The 13,351-nt window shown below is 47.9% G+C and overlaps 1 pseudogene; it reads left to right on the top strand.

The window, feature by feature from the left end:
- Nucleotides 1–7,835, top strand: part of LOC143388665 (alpha-1,6-mannosylglycoprotein 6-beta-N-acetylglucosaminyltransferase A-like) — a 93,158-nt pseudogene extending 85,323 nt beyond the window's left edge.
- Nucleotides 7,836–13,351: the final 5,516 nt, after the last annotated feature.

Here is a 13,351-nt window from a genome sequence, read left to right as displayed (position 1 = left end):
CATTTTCACAGCCTCAGTCATTGAGTTAAAACAAGGTCATACTAGGTAGCTGCAAAATTTCAGTATATTCTTACCAAGACTTGAGACTCAGAGAGGGGTGAACTGGCCAGCTGGTGCAGGTGGGTGAGGCTGTGCCTTCAAGGGCAGATTGTGATAGCCTTTGGGGCATTAGTGATGTGACGATAGTGAATAGCCACCCCTGTGGGCCAGTGTGTTACTGTGTTAGTAAGCTTTTTTGTCATTGTGACCAAAATGCCTAAACAAAGAACTTAGAGGAAGAAAGGTTTATTTGGGGCTCCTGGTTTCAGAGATTGAGTCCATGGTTGGCTAACTCCATTGCTTTGAGCCTGAGATGAGGCCAAACAGCATGGCAGAAGGGCAGTGGTAGAGGAAAGGGGCTCATCTTATAGTGGCTGGGAAGCAGAGAGAGAAAGGATTAGGGGCAGCAGGGAAAATGCACCCTTCCAGGACATACCCACAGTGACCCACCTCCTCCAGCCATATCCCACCTGCCTATAGTTGCCACCCATTCAAATTAGGACAGACCAATGTTACAGTTCTCATAAATGAATCATTTTGCCTCTGAGTATTCCTTCACTAACACAGGAGCTTTAAGGGGACACCTCATGTTCAAACCATAGTAGGTTCTGTGTGCACTGCAGATGTCACCTCTCGCCCCTCATCCCTGCATGGGAGATGATGCTGTCATCCCCCTTTATGGTTGAGGAAGCTGGTAATGAGACAAATCAAGACCTGGCTCAGGGTGTGTCCAACTGGCTCCCAACTATCCTGTTCACTCTTCTTTCACAGCATGGTGGGTCCCTCTCATCTTCCAGATGGTTTGGCAGAGGTGGAGATGCCCAGTTGCATCCTTGGTCCCTTGGCTGATGGCTGTGTTTTCATTTTTAGGACTTCTGCCACGGGCAGGTGATGTGGCCGCCCCTCAATGCCCTACAAGTGAAGCTTGCTGAGCCTGGGCAGTCCTGCAAGCAGGTGTGCCAGGAGAACCAGCTCATCTGTGAGCCGTCATTCTTCCAGCACCTCAACAAGGACAAGGACCTACTGAAGTAAGTGCCTTGGGATGGGGAGAGAGAATGGAAGGGGGTCAACTCAGCCTCTGTGAGCTTTCTGGGTTAGAGTCAAATTGAGAGGTGCTCATTCTCAGTTTCCAGGCTGTGGGCTTTAGGGGAAAGATGAGGTGAAGGCAGCAGTTTGCAGCTGGACCCCTACATTTTCAGTGTTCAGTAAGATGAAGTCACCTGGTATACTTGGGATCTGTGTAGGGACATTGTATTTGCATAAATAAAGCCACATCTGGCCTTGGAGATCATGGGAGATGTTGGTTTTGCTAATGCCATACCCATGAACAGGGAATGGAGGTGGCACAGAATCATAGCCATGGGTGGACCCACCCCTGAGACCTCTGGCAGCAGGCAGATCCCTAGATGGCCCCTGGCAGAGTCTGAGCAGCATAGGAAAGAGGTGGCATCTTCAACTTTGGAGTCAGAAAGGATTGATAAATGGGGAGGAGCAGCTGGCACAAAACTGCCCAAAACAGATTCCAAGTGCCACCTTCCCCTCTTCTGGTCCCCTCCCCTCTCCAACTTTCCTCGGGAACCTTTGGTGCATCATGCATCAGGCCTCAGTAGACCTGACTGCTGGGTCCCTCCCCAGCACACAGGTGCAGGCCTGGGAATGTTGGCCAGGGCTGTATCGGGGGGGCCTTTATGTTCCTGGAATTTCTTGCCTCATACTTGCAATTTGTTTAGTGATGCCATTCATTTCCCTTTGCATCAGCATTTGAGTTTGACATCTACAGTTCCAAGATTTCCACATGAGGTTTTTTTTTTCTGGCTTCTGCCTCCTGATCCCTCTCAGTATGAATTCTGCTCTCCTAAATTTTATCACTCCCCACCTTGGTCCACCATCTAGTCTCCCACCTTAATTTCCCTGATAAGGGATTTTCTCCAAGAAACATGTCTATAAACAATAAGGACTGCTATCTTAACTGTGAAGATTCAGTCCAATGGTTGTGCTGTCCTAGGCTTGAAGGAGATGTTTCAGGAATAGAGTGGTCTTGGGGATCAGTTATCCCCCATTCTGGCTTCCTACCCTGCCACTGCCGTTATTGTTCATGGTGGTCTGAGCTGGCCTGCTTCCTCCTGTGTGTCTTGCTGTCCTGAAACATGGTATAAAACTCCCTTTGGAATGCATGGTCTCCAGCATCACTGGTAGGAATGCTCTCCTGAGCAGGACTCTGAGGGATGCTGTTTTTTCTTTTTATAGGGGAACCAGGCTTTTTATGGGGTAGGTAACTAGAGGCTACCTTGATTCCACCATCAACATAAAAGCACAGGCCAGAGAGGGAGGGGAGGGAGCTTCCTAAGAGGGCTGGTTTTGACATGGAACCTCCAACTCCACAGCAGAGATGTTGAATTCTGGGGCTGGCTTTCCACTGGCTCAGTTTGTAGATATCTCCCAGGGCAAGATGGCTTTTTGAGAACCCTGAGCACTGTATTGGAGTTCTGAAATTGCTTGGTACAGATGTGGCACTGTACTCCTAGTTCTGCCTGTATGCAGCCCCTTCTGGAAAACGGAGGACAAGAAGGTGCCTCCTGGGAATGAGACCTGCATGGGACTCCTGAATAGTGGGTCTTCCCTCCAAGCCTGGGAGGGAGTCATGGCACTTAGTACAGTGACTGATATCTGGCTCAGAACTAGCCTGGAGCCCATGCAGGTGGCCTGCCTCTAGGGTAAGGGTCTGGGTCAATGGGAACAGAAAAAGGGCAACCAACTGCTGGGAAAGGGGCCAGTGCCCTCTGTTCCATCAGTTTCTCAGCTGTAGAGTGGGGACATCCTGGGTGATAACAGGATGATAATGGATATCTCTTGCTGAAGAACAGAATGGCCCCTCCTTCCAGGCAGTTCTAGGTGATAGAGTTCAAAAACCAATTTCCTGGCCAGACTGCCGCCTTTTCCTCCTCCTTCATGCCCCATGCAGATCCACAGAGTAGAGAGGGGCATGGTGTGGGACAGTCCTGCAGTCAGACCCTGTGCCAGGCGATTGCTGTCTCCTCCACGCCTCCCCACAGTGGATATTTGGGTTTTCTTACCAGGATGCTGGAATGAATGGTAATTTCGTAATAAAGCCGTCTAAAATTAATTCTGTGAACATAACAGCCCTACTGAATAACTTGTTCATGCATTTGTAAATACAGATAATGTTGTAAAAAAACCCCAGCTATCTGACAGTCTATTGAGTGCCTCCTCAGCGTGGAGGTAATCCTGGCCCATCCATATTCATGGCCAATTAGCAATTAGCAGCTCCACGAACTAGGGCTGCTTTTGCTTCTCCAACTTGGGACTTGGTTCTAAGCTGAGCTTACGCTTTTTCCATCTTGGGGTGTCCACAACCTTTAAGAGCCACCTGTCCTCACTGTATAGTATGAATTTAACAGATTACATAAATCACGTCTTTGGAGCATCCATGTGGCCATCTTGAATCAGGGAGGAGCAGGCCAGGGGTCTTTGAATTCCTATATGTGCAGGGAACTGTTAAATGCTGGAGAGACCACCTCGGAGCATTTGTGATTCCTCCTCTGGGCAAGACTTCACCTAGATCAGGAGTAGAAGGATCCAGAAGGCAAAAAGCCCCTGAAGTGCCGAGATCATTCCAGCATGGCCCAGTGGAGAGGACTGAGCTCCATAAAAAGGAACATGTGTTAATATGAAGCCCACTTTATATTTTGGTTACCTCTGTTTTTCTGGGGATAAAACCTAGGGCCTCACACATGCTAAGCAAGTATTCTACTGCTGAGCCACTTCCCCAGCCCTTAGCTACCCCTTAAAGGTGTATCTTCCAAAATTTTAAAATGCAGGTGACCCCCTAACATAAGATGGGGCAGCTTATAATTTTTTTGACTATAGGTTGATATGAGGGTGTGGATGTTCAGCAGAAACTGTGCTCCAGATTTGAATTTGGATCTTTTTCCAGGCTTTGTGCAGGTAGTTTAATACTGTCTCACGATATTGGGCCGTAGGGTTAAACTGAGACTCCAGTCAGCCACACGGTCACCAGAGGGAACCACCTGCTTCACAAGGTGCTGTGTGGCTAAGCTGGTGTGGTCAGTAGGTTGGGTATTCAGTGCATGTTTTGATATATTTTCAGCATAGGATGGATAGATGGAGGCATAACACTGTCTGAAGCAGAGGTGCATCTGTGTTGGCCCTTTAGGTCTTCTGAGCTGTAGAGTCTAGACTGTGTGTGCCTTGGCATCAAGAAAGGAGATGGCCCTGAATCAGAGTGGTTACCAGGTCTTGGAGAGAAGGCAGGCACTCTGGGGCAGGGACCAGTGGGAGGAACAGGAGCAGGATGTAGGACAGGCTTGTGTCCTGTCTGGGAGGGGCCAGTACCTTCCATTCTCCACCTAGTGCTGGGGTTCCTAGCCTACCTAACTCCTGTGGTAAGGAGAAGGTGGCAGCCCCATGGGAGGAGAATTTGCTCTCTTATTCTTCTTCAAGAGCCAAAAATTGTGCACTGAGTACTGAGGGGTCCCAGAAACTACCAAACTCAACCTGTAAGAAAAGTGTCATGGGCCAGTCCGAGAGAAGGTGGTACTGTGGGAGAGTGGATGGGAGGACACACACATGATGCTTGGAGTCTCTGAGAAGAAGGGAAGGGTGTGTGTATCTGACAAGATAGGACAGAGAGGCACATGCAGCCCTGTGTGTACCCTGAAAAGGTCGGGGATCCCTTAGGGATTGAGGACCCCTGGACTAGGGAGGCTGTCTAATCCAGTGAGGCACCTCTCTTGTGACTTTTGCTCACTAGTTACACAAGGATGATGGAGTAGCCTTTTTGCCTGCCCAGGGCTGCAGAACAGGTACCTGCACACCCACAAAAGGGAGCCCCCCCACACCAGGGACCTAGGAGATGCTCAGGCCAGGGGTTGGGTGGTGTTCGAGAGGGGGTAGGGTCATACATACCCCCAACACACATCAGTGAACCTTTGGGGAGCTGCCTGAGGTGTGCCTTCACTGTGGCCCCAGGAAGTGACAGTTGCTGCAGCCCTCGGTGGGAGTCTCTGCTTCTCCCCAGCAGGTGTCACCTGCTACAGCCTCAGTTGAGACCCATTCACAGGTTTGCACTCACAAGTACACGCACACGAGCAGACTGCACAGGAGCCTGGGGACAGGTGACCTGGGAGGGCATAGGAAGACTTTTCATGGCTCCAGCAATTCCACCCCTACCACAGGGTCTGAGAGTTGTGGTAGAGATTTCCATACTTCTTGTTAGCCACATTCCAGGCAGCTGGTCTGAATGAGGTCACAGCAGCTACTGTAATCCACCCACATAAATAAGTAGCATAAACATAAATCTGTGTCCCAAAGCCACATTCTACATGTAAGCTTTTCTTTTTTTTTCCAAAGAGAGACACACATATCTGTTTATTGTAGCACCATTCACAATAGCTAAAATTGGAAGGAATCAACCCAGGTGCTCAACAATGAATGGATAAAGAAAATGTGGCACATAATCACAATGGATCATTCTGAGTCATTAAAAACTGAAATCTTGTCACTTGAAGCAAAATGGATGGAACTGGAAGACGTTAAGTGACATAAGTGAGACCTTTAAAGAGAAATATTACATGTTCTTTCTTACCAAATGTAAACTTTTCATTCCCAGCTCAGCTCCAGATGCCCCTTTCTCTTTGATGGCCAGTTTGGTACACTGACAAGGACATAGTCTCTGACTCTTTTTTCCTTTCAGGAAATCCATGAAATGCTCACTTTAGCCTTCTTCCTAGTTCATCACTATCTCCCAGGTGGCACCAAGGCCAGGGATGTTAGGGCACTTGAGAAAGTGTAGAACACCCCTGGTGACTGCAGGGACAAGTCAAGAGGGGTGTTGGCCTCCGGAGCAGGCATTGGAGCTGGGTCCAGTTGGCATGCATCAGGGAAGCCAGAGCCCCAGGGAGTGCTGGTTCCTGGAGCAGTGGGACTTCAGCCCTGGCTGAGCAGGAGCCAGGCTGGTAGCCTGGAAGAGTGCCCCAGAAGCCATAGCAGATGTGCTGGTAATCGCCAGATAAACACTGGCCAAAGGAGGCCGGGCTCAGGCCCCTTGGTTGGCTGGAGAAAGAAGGAGGGTGGTGCTTTTCCCTGCCACCTGGAAGCCTCCCAGAGGTAGTGGGAAATCTCAAATTCACTGTTCTAATCTCTCTCCGTCCAAGCAAGAAGTGAGACTTCTGTGAACAATGCAATGGAAATAGCTGGTGTGTGTAGATTCATGCCATCTACAAGGGAGGAAGGTGACATAACCCATCCAAGGCCTGCCAGGGTTGTGATGGCAATGGCAGTAATAATAGTAATAGCTAATATTTATCGACCACCACTCAGAACCAGATTCCACCAAGTGCTCTAGAAATGTTTCTCTAATTCCTGCAGTTAAGGACTATTTATCCCATTTTACGGAAGAAAACACTGAGCCACACAGAGACTCAGTCCTTTGTCTGGGATTACACAGCTCTTAAGAGACAAAGCCAGGAACTGAAACCCAGGTCTGCCCGGCCCCCTACACCTTGTTTCTGGAACTTGAGTGCAGCACCAGGTCCTAACTGGCTTCCACACAAGACACCAGGCTAAGCCTTGTTGTCCTGGAGAAGCCACGGTGGGGTGAACCAGTGTATCCCAGGTGAGAGGGAAAGCCCTTGGAGATAGGTGGCCAGTACCTTTGGAAACAAACAACAACCAAAACAAAAAACAAAAAAAAAACCCCAGAATATCCTTTGCAGCCCCTCAGACAACTCTGCTGTGGGGAGAAGATGGCGAAGAGCACAAGCCTCAGGAGCAGGGCCTGGCTCACTGGCTCTGCACATCCTGAAGCCTTGGCTCCTTCTTCTGTAGCTTAGATTATAATCTGCTGTATTGAAGGGTCATGTGACACTCCAAGATTCTGGGCAGGAAGTCCCTGGGAGAGCACCCAATTGCTCACCAGTAGAAACTAAGGCCATATCATGGGAATCTTTTTGAACATTTAATCAAAAAAATACTTAAAAAACCCAGCACTAAGCCCCAGTGCCGTTCCTCTGCTCGCCGTCAACACTTTCATGTGCAGCCATCTTGGCTTGGATAGTCACACAACACACCAGGTTGACCATGTTGTATGTCCTATTTCATAATTTGCCCTCCTCTGGGACATCTCTCATGCCGGGGCACACTTTTCATGTTTGGAGTTCTGTGTGGAATTCCACAGACACAGGATGGCCATGGTTAATTTGGCGATTCCCTACTTGGTGAGAAGACAGTTGGTTCCAGTTCTCCTTTATTACAGAGCAGCCTCAAAGACACCCCCCTGTGTACACCCAGGCACACCTGTGTTTCCGGAGCTGAGGTTCCTAGAAGTGAAGAATTGCAGACTTAGAGGGGCACCATTTCATTTCTGCAGCAGGAGAACTGAATGCGTCTCCCACACCTCAGCAAGTGGGCCAATGTGGCCAGTGACAGGGATGAGCTCTGTCCCCTGCATTTCCAACCCATGTGCTTTTCTCTTCCTCTTCAGGTATGAAATGATCTGACAAAGCTCAGAGCTGGTCAAGGACATCCTGGAGCCCTCCTATGACCCCAAGAGCAATCACTGTGTGTTTCAAGGGGACCTTCTGCTCTTGAGCTGTGCAGGCACCCACCCCAGGCACCAGAGGATCTGCCCCTGCTGGGACTTCATCAAAGGCCAAGTGGCCCTCTGTAAAGACTGCCTATAGCAGCTGCCAGCTCAGCCCCACATGAAGTCTGCTGGGGAAGATGGTGGCTCCACTGGGCAGAGACAGGGGGGGAGAAATCATTCAGGGACTCTGGCCAGAGCCTGAATTTTTTGTCTAAGGTTTGGATTTGGGATTGCTCCTGCTGAGGTTAACACCTCCCCCAGGGAGTTTTCACCAAAACAAACACAAGAGCAGTTGTGAGGCAAGGAGCCTGGCTTCTTGTGGTTCAAGGAACATCCTTCCTATTTTGTGAGGAGCAGCTGTAGGGAGATTGTCAATGAAGGTGCTCCAGGGTGGGGGAAAAAAAATCTCATGATTCATTTAAAACAAAAGAGGAGAAATGAGCTGATTAGAAAGAACTTTGGGAACATTCCTAAGCCCATTAACTTATTTATTTGGGAGGGAGGGAGGGGGACAGGGAGGGAGGAAGGGGATTGATCACACGTTTCTTCTTTTATTTCCCACTGTTAGTTATTCTCAATACTGCTGTTCCTCTGTCTGCCTCAGGCAGGTACAGTGGGGCCAATGGTGTGCTCAAGGGCAGCTATGGGGACCTGACTTCTGGAAGCAGGTGGCAGCAGAGCAAAAGAAACTGTTGCTTTGAAAACACAGGCAAACTGTCCAGGGCATTGTCATCAAGTGGAGGCATCCTGTGTGTACTTGGCAAATGGCAGCTAAAGGACATTTAACCCCTTTGGTAGGGGGGACATGGCTGTCATGTCCAGAGAACCCAGTCATGGACAGAAGACAGCCAGGGACATCTGCTTTATAGTCAAGAGAGACCCTTTCCTGTGTATTCCCACCAACCCACCCACCTTGGCCCTAATTGGGCTAGAATGTCCTTAGAAAAGAAATGCAGGATTGTAGAATTTTTGTTAGCTAATTTATGGTAACTTGGCCCTCTCTGATATGCTACTATAAGGAGAGTAGAGGTGTGGGACTCAAAGAACTAAACTACCTTTGGACTTGGAGGGATGGCCTTCTAGCATTCAGACAGCTGAGCTTCGGAAAGAATGAATTCGGCTCTTAAGATTAGTGGAATTATCGAAGAACACCTCACAGGTGTTCTGGTGTTATATTCCTTCTGAAGTCTGATATCACCAAAGTCCAGGGAATGGGGCTCTCAGTGAACATTTGATGTTTGCTGGGAGAGCAGGAACAGCTCAGGATGAGTGCCCTGCACTGCCCTGACCACTCTCCCATTGGTGTCACTTGCAAAGGGTGAAAGTGTTGGGCAGACTTTACTCCAGGCAGAGTTATTCTGAGAGGGCTGAGCAACCCCACTGAATGAGCTCACCAGCAGGCTGGGCAGACATGTTGCAACCACCTTCCACACACCCTGGAGCCCTGTTTTTTTGTGCTCTGTTTTTTTGTAAGTTCCCATATCTGCTGAAGCACTGCTTCCATGCTCTACAAATGTTTGTGGGTTTCTCATGAGGCCCCTGGCACCTCCATGCCTGTGAGAGTGAGCCATCTTCTTTTTCTGTTTAGGAGCTGCCAGCATCATCCACTCAGCTCTGACTGGTGGTTTGGTGTACTGAAAAGCCTGCAGTACACACCAGAAACCGTTTCCTAGCACCCTGCTTGTGGGGGTGCAGCCAGGTGGAGCCTCTGCCAGGTTGAACAGCTGGGCGAGGCTAATGATGGAGTAGGCCTTCAGGAAATGAGGGAAGGGAAAAATTCTGCTTTCGGGGGAGCAGGGAGCCTCTACATCTGGAAAATTGAATTGCCTACTTCGCAGTTTCTACCATGGTGCATAAATAACAACTGCACATCCAACCTTCTTTTTTTTCCCCTTAGACCCTCAGATCACTGCTCAGTGGATCTGAATTTCACCTCCAGTTCCAGAGACAGAGAGAGAGTGGGGAGGGGCAGCCAAGGTCTCCACCCCTCAGGTGTTCCCTGAGCACATCTGCAAGGGAAAGTACCAGTGAGAACACCTCTGCCTAGAGCACTGATGCAGGGGACTTGCTGGAAATAGCCTTTGCCTGGGCCCAGCACCAAGGGTGGAAGTCCAGATAAAACCCAGTTTGCTATGGTAGCTAGTGCACGGGCTTTAAGCTTTGAAATGGCAGTTTCTGCAGTAGGAAGGGGAAGAACTGGCATCCTTACTCTGAGGAAGGACATTTTCCCTGTGAGTGGACCTCTTGGCTGCTCCCTAGCAAGTGGAAGTTTACTTGGGTTACCACACCTGTTATTCCTAGGCCAGCTCCGCCCTCTCCTGGGCTCTTCAGGGAATTTCCCAGGCTGCTGATGACCATGTGGGAATCCCACCAGCAGGGGGCGCCTGCAGGCTGAGCTTGCTTTCCCAGGCAGGGCTATGTCAACCACCTTAGCAGACAACTGTTTCAAGAAGCCTGGGAGTTCAGAAAGCAGAAAACCTTGTAAAGCAACATTGTCCCTGGCAGAAGCTTCAAGCATCACTCCCTATCTGTCCCTGGACTCGGGGGGTCTCTTCACCTTTCTGATCCTCTTATCAGGCAGCCCAGAAGAGCACTTTCTCCCATTTAAAAATTCCTCTAACTTCCTAAGTCTAGTCTCAGCTGGAAGTAAACCTAAGTTCCCTGGCTGGGGCTGCTGCTCTTGGGGCCAAGTAACCCACACTCCTGTTGTTAAGGGCATTGTTGATGGAGTTGGTGACACCTGAATGTGTACCAGCCTCGAGACCTCCTATGACTTGTTCCAAGTTGGGTTCTCCAGGGCAAACTGGGGAGGGGTTTCCATTGGCCCAGTGTGGGGTGTGAAGAAGAAAAAGGATGGTGCCTCTGATAGTGTGGGCTGGGCGCCTGCAGCAGTTTTACCATTGCTATTTTTATATGGAAACCTAAACTGATTTGTAATTGATAACCAATCCACAGGGAGAGATCCGAAATCAGGATTGATGTTTTCCTGTGCTATAATCATATCTTGCCTGGCCTTTGGAATTATTTTTCCCATTGTGATCTTGAGACAAAAACTTAAGGGAAAAACATCTAATTTATTAAGAGAAAGCTTTCCTTTGTAAGGTAAATACTTTCCAGAGTAAACACAACAGAAAGGGAAAACACACTTCTTTGAATGCCAGTAAACACCTCATTAATTTTGTGTATGCAATTTGATTTGCACATGTACAAATGGAGATGCTTTTTGCATTTTTGCTTTGATTGGGTTTTTTGTCAGTGCTTATTATAGTTTCCTTTTTGTGTTTGCTGTGTGTTTGGAATGTTAGAGTCTGTCACTTGGTGATGTTTATTTTTCTGCTGTGCCTTTTCACTTTTCTTTGGGGTTGGTTTTTGGAATCTGGGTGCTGTTGAGGAGTGTTAGGTCCTTGAGTGACTACAGATGTTCCGGCTGTGCACCAGAAATGGCCCCTAGGCCACAGTCTGTGTATCAGGCACATTCACCCCCCCACCCCTGAGGAGCGTATGAAATCATGAGAAGTCCAAGGGAAGGGCTGGCTTCCTCCAGACTGGGCCGCAATGTGGGTATGTCTTGGGACTGCTAGTTACCAAGCTGCCTGCTACCCTGTCACTTGCTGAGATGTGACTGAGGCAGGAGGCCAGCCCAGGGAGGGATTGCATTGAACTCATTGGAAGCAGTAGCCCGGTAATACTTGGGCTGGTTAGTATCATGAAAGGGGAAGACTCTGTGCCCCTCTCCCTCTTTTTTATTTCCTTGGTGGATGAATGAATGATGGATTTAATGAAGGTGAATAATTACTCCTTTTGGAGTACAGCTGCAGTATATTTCACTGGAAGTGCAAGTGTCAATGAAATGGATTTGACTGAAGCTGTAGTTTATAGGTGAGTGTGTGCTTTTCAGATCAGACCAAGGTGGTTTACCTAGACTGTATATAGTTAGACACCACTACCTTCTCCTATGCCCCTCAATTTTTTTTTAATTAAGTACTGGGGATTGACCTAGAACCTTGCACGTGCTAGGCAAGTGCTCTACCACTGAGCTACATCCCCATTTCCCCCCATCTCTTTTTAATTATTTTTTGAGACAGGGTCTCGCTAAGTTGCCCAGGTCGGCCTTGAACTTGGTGATCTTCCTGCCTCAACCTCCCAAGTAGCTGGGATTACAGGCATGTACCACTATACCCGGCTTCAAAAATTCTTGATTAAAAGAAAAAAAAAAGATATTTTGTTAACGACAGGCCATGTTGTATGTGTTACTATCCCAAGCCTGGATTGTTTTATTTATTTGAAAAAGTTTAATTTCCATATTGGCTTTATTCTAAATCCTATCCTTCCCTATGAGGTTGCAGAGCATCTTCATGTAACTAAGTGGGTGAACATAAATAGATCCATACTCATTTAGGAAGCTGACAGTTCTGTAAAGCTGAGGGTGAGTTCCTTTCATTCTTGTTGGCTTCAACAAAAAATGGAACACCAAGTTTTTACATATAGCAAAAGACCAAATTAGCTGTATAGCCCTGGATGCAGAAAAAAGTTACCCTAGCTTTCTTAGCACTTAGGGTTTTGTGAGGATTCAGTGTTTTAGCACAGTGTCTGGCACCTAGTAAGCCCTAGTAAATGTTAAAATATTGTTATTAGCAATTCATAAAGCCTGAGAAATAAAGAGCTCACTCCCTATCTGTTGATTCAAAATAACACCTACATAAAAATATTATTCCAAGTTGACCAAGTATTGTAGGAATTACTGGTTTAGATTGTCCAAGTTCTGTGCCTACCCTGATAGTTGTAATCATACTGTATTCCTGAATGCACTGATTTGAAAATATGCCAGACTTCAGCTCCCAGTGAAACAAGGCTGCAAGACTTTATTAACTGGGATTGAAAAAGGTGAAAGTGACCTTTGGCCACATACTGGACCTCACCCCACTGATGTCTTCTGGAACATTCCAGGGCTTTCTTTGAAGAACTTTTTGAGTTGGAAATTTAAAGGAGATCTCAGATAGATTGTACACTTTGAATTAAAGTTAATCCTATGCCTCTGCAATGCAATAATGGAGACTTTCCTGGGTCATTTAAGAGGAAAGAATGACCAATGAAATTTATACATTCCCCAGAAAATCCCTTTGCTGCCCCCTGCTGGTCAGGGTGGCTCTTAACAGGCTGGTTACCCCATATTTCCACCAAATAAAGGTTAATTCCAGGGCCTGGTCCCAGAGAAAGCCCACCTCCCAGGGAAAGCCACCTGATGCCCAGGGCACAGATTTTGGCCCTTTACAGAACATTCCCCCAGAGGCTACTCTTGGTTTAATGATGTTTTCCCAACTCACTTAAATATCAGTTTTCTGTTTGTTTGGGGGCTGGGGAGTGGATTTAGCCTCTTGCTTCCCTGGTGAATTGTAAGGTTTTATCTCCTGTCCGTCCATGTCGACTCAACTCTGGATAGATTGTGATTATGGAATATGGGGGAATTTTCTGGAGTTTGGTATCTTTTTCAAATTCCTTTGGTTTCTCTTCAGCTGATCGGCAGTCTTACAGTTCTATGGTTGCGATGATTGGAATTTACCTCCTTCAAAACCTCACTATCTAACCAAGATTCTGCCACGCCTTAAGACTGTCCCTCACCCCTTCCCTGACCCCCACAGCAGGAAAGGCATGTGCCCATTTCGCAGGCAGGGTCATTGACTATGGAGG

The sequence above is a fragment of the Callospermophilus lateralis genome, unplaced genomic scaffold (genome assembly GCF_048772815.1).
Source record: "Callospermophilus lateralis isolate mCalLat2 unplaced genomic scaffold, mCalLat2.hap1 Scaffold_94, whole genome shotgun sequence".
Lineage (NCBI taxonomy): Eukaryota > Metazoa > Chordata > Mammalia > Rodentia > Sciuridae > Callospermophilus > Callospermophilus lateralis.
The sequence above is the reverse complement of the archived record's forward strand: the minus strand, read 5'-3'. Positions and strand labels throughout refer to the sequence as shown.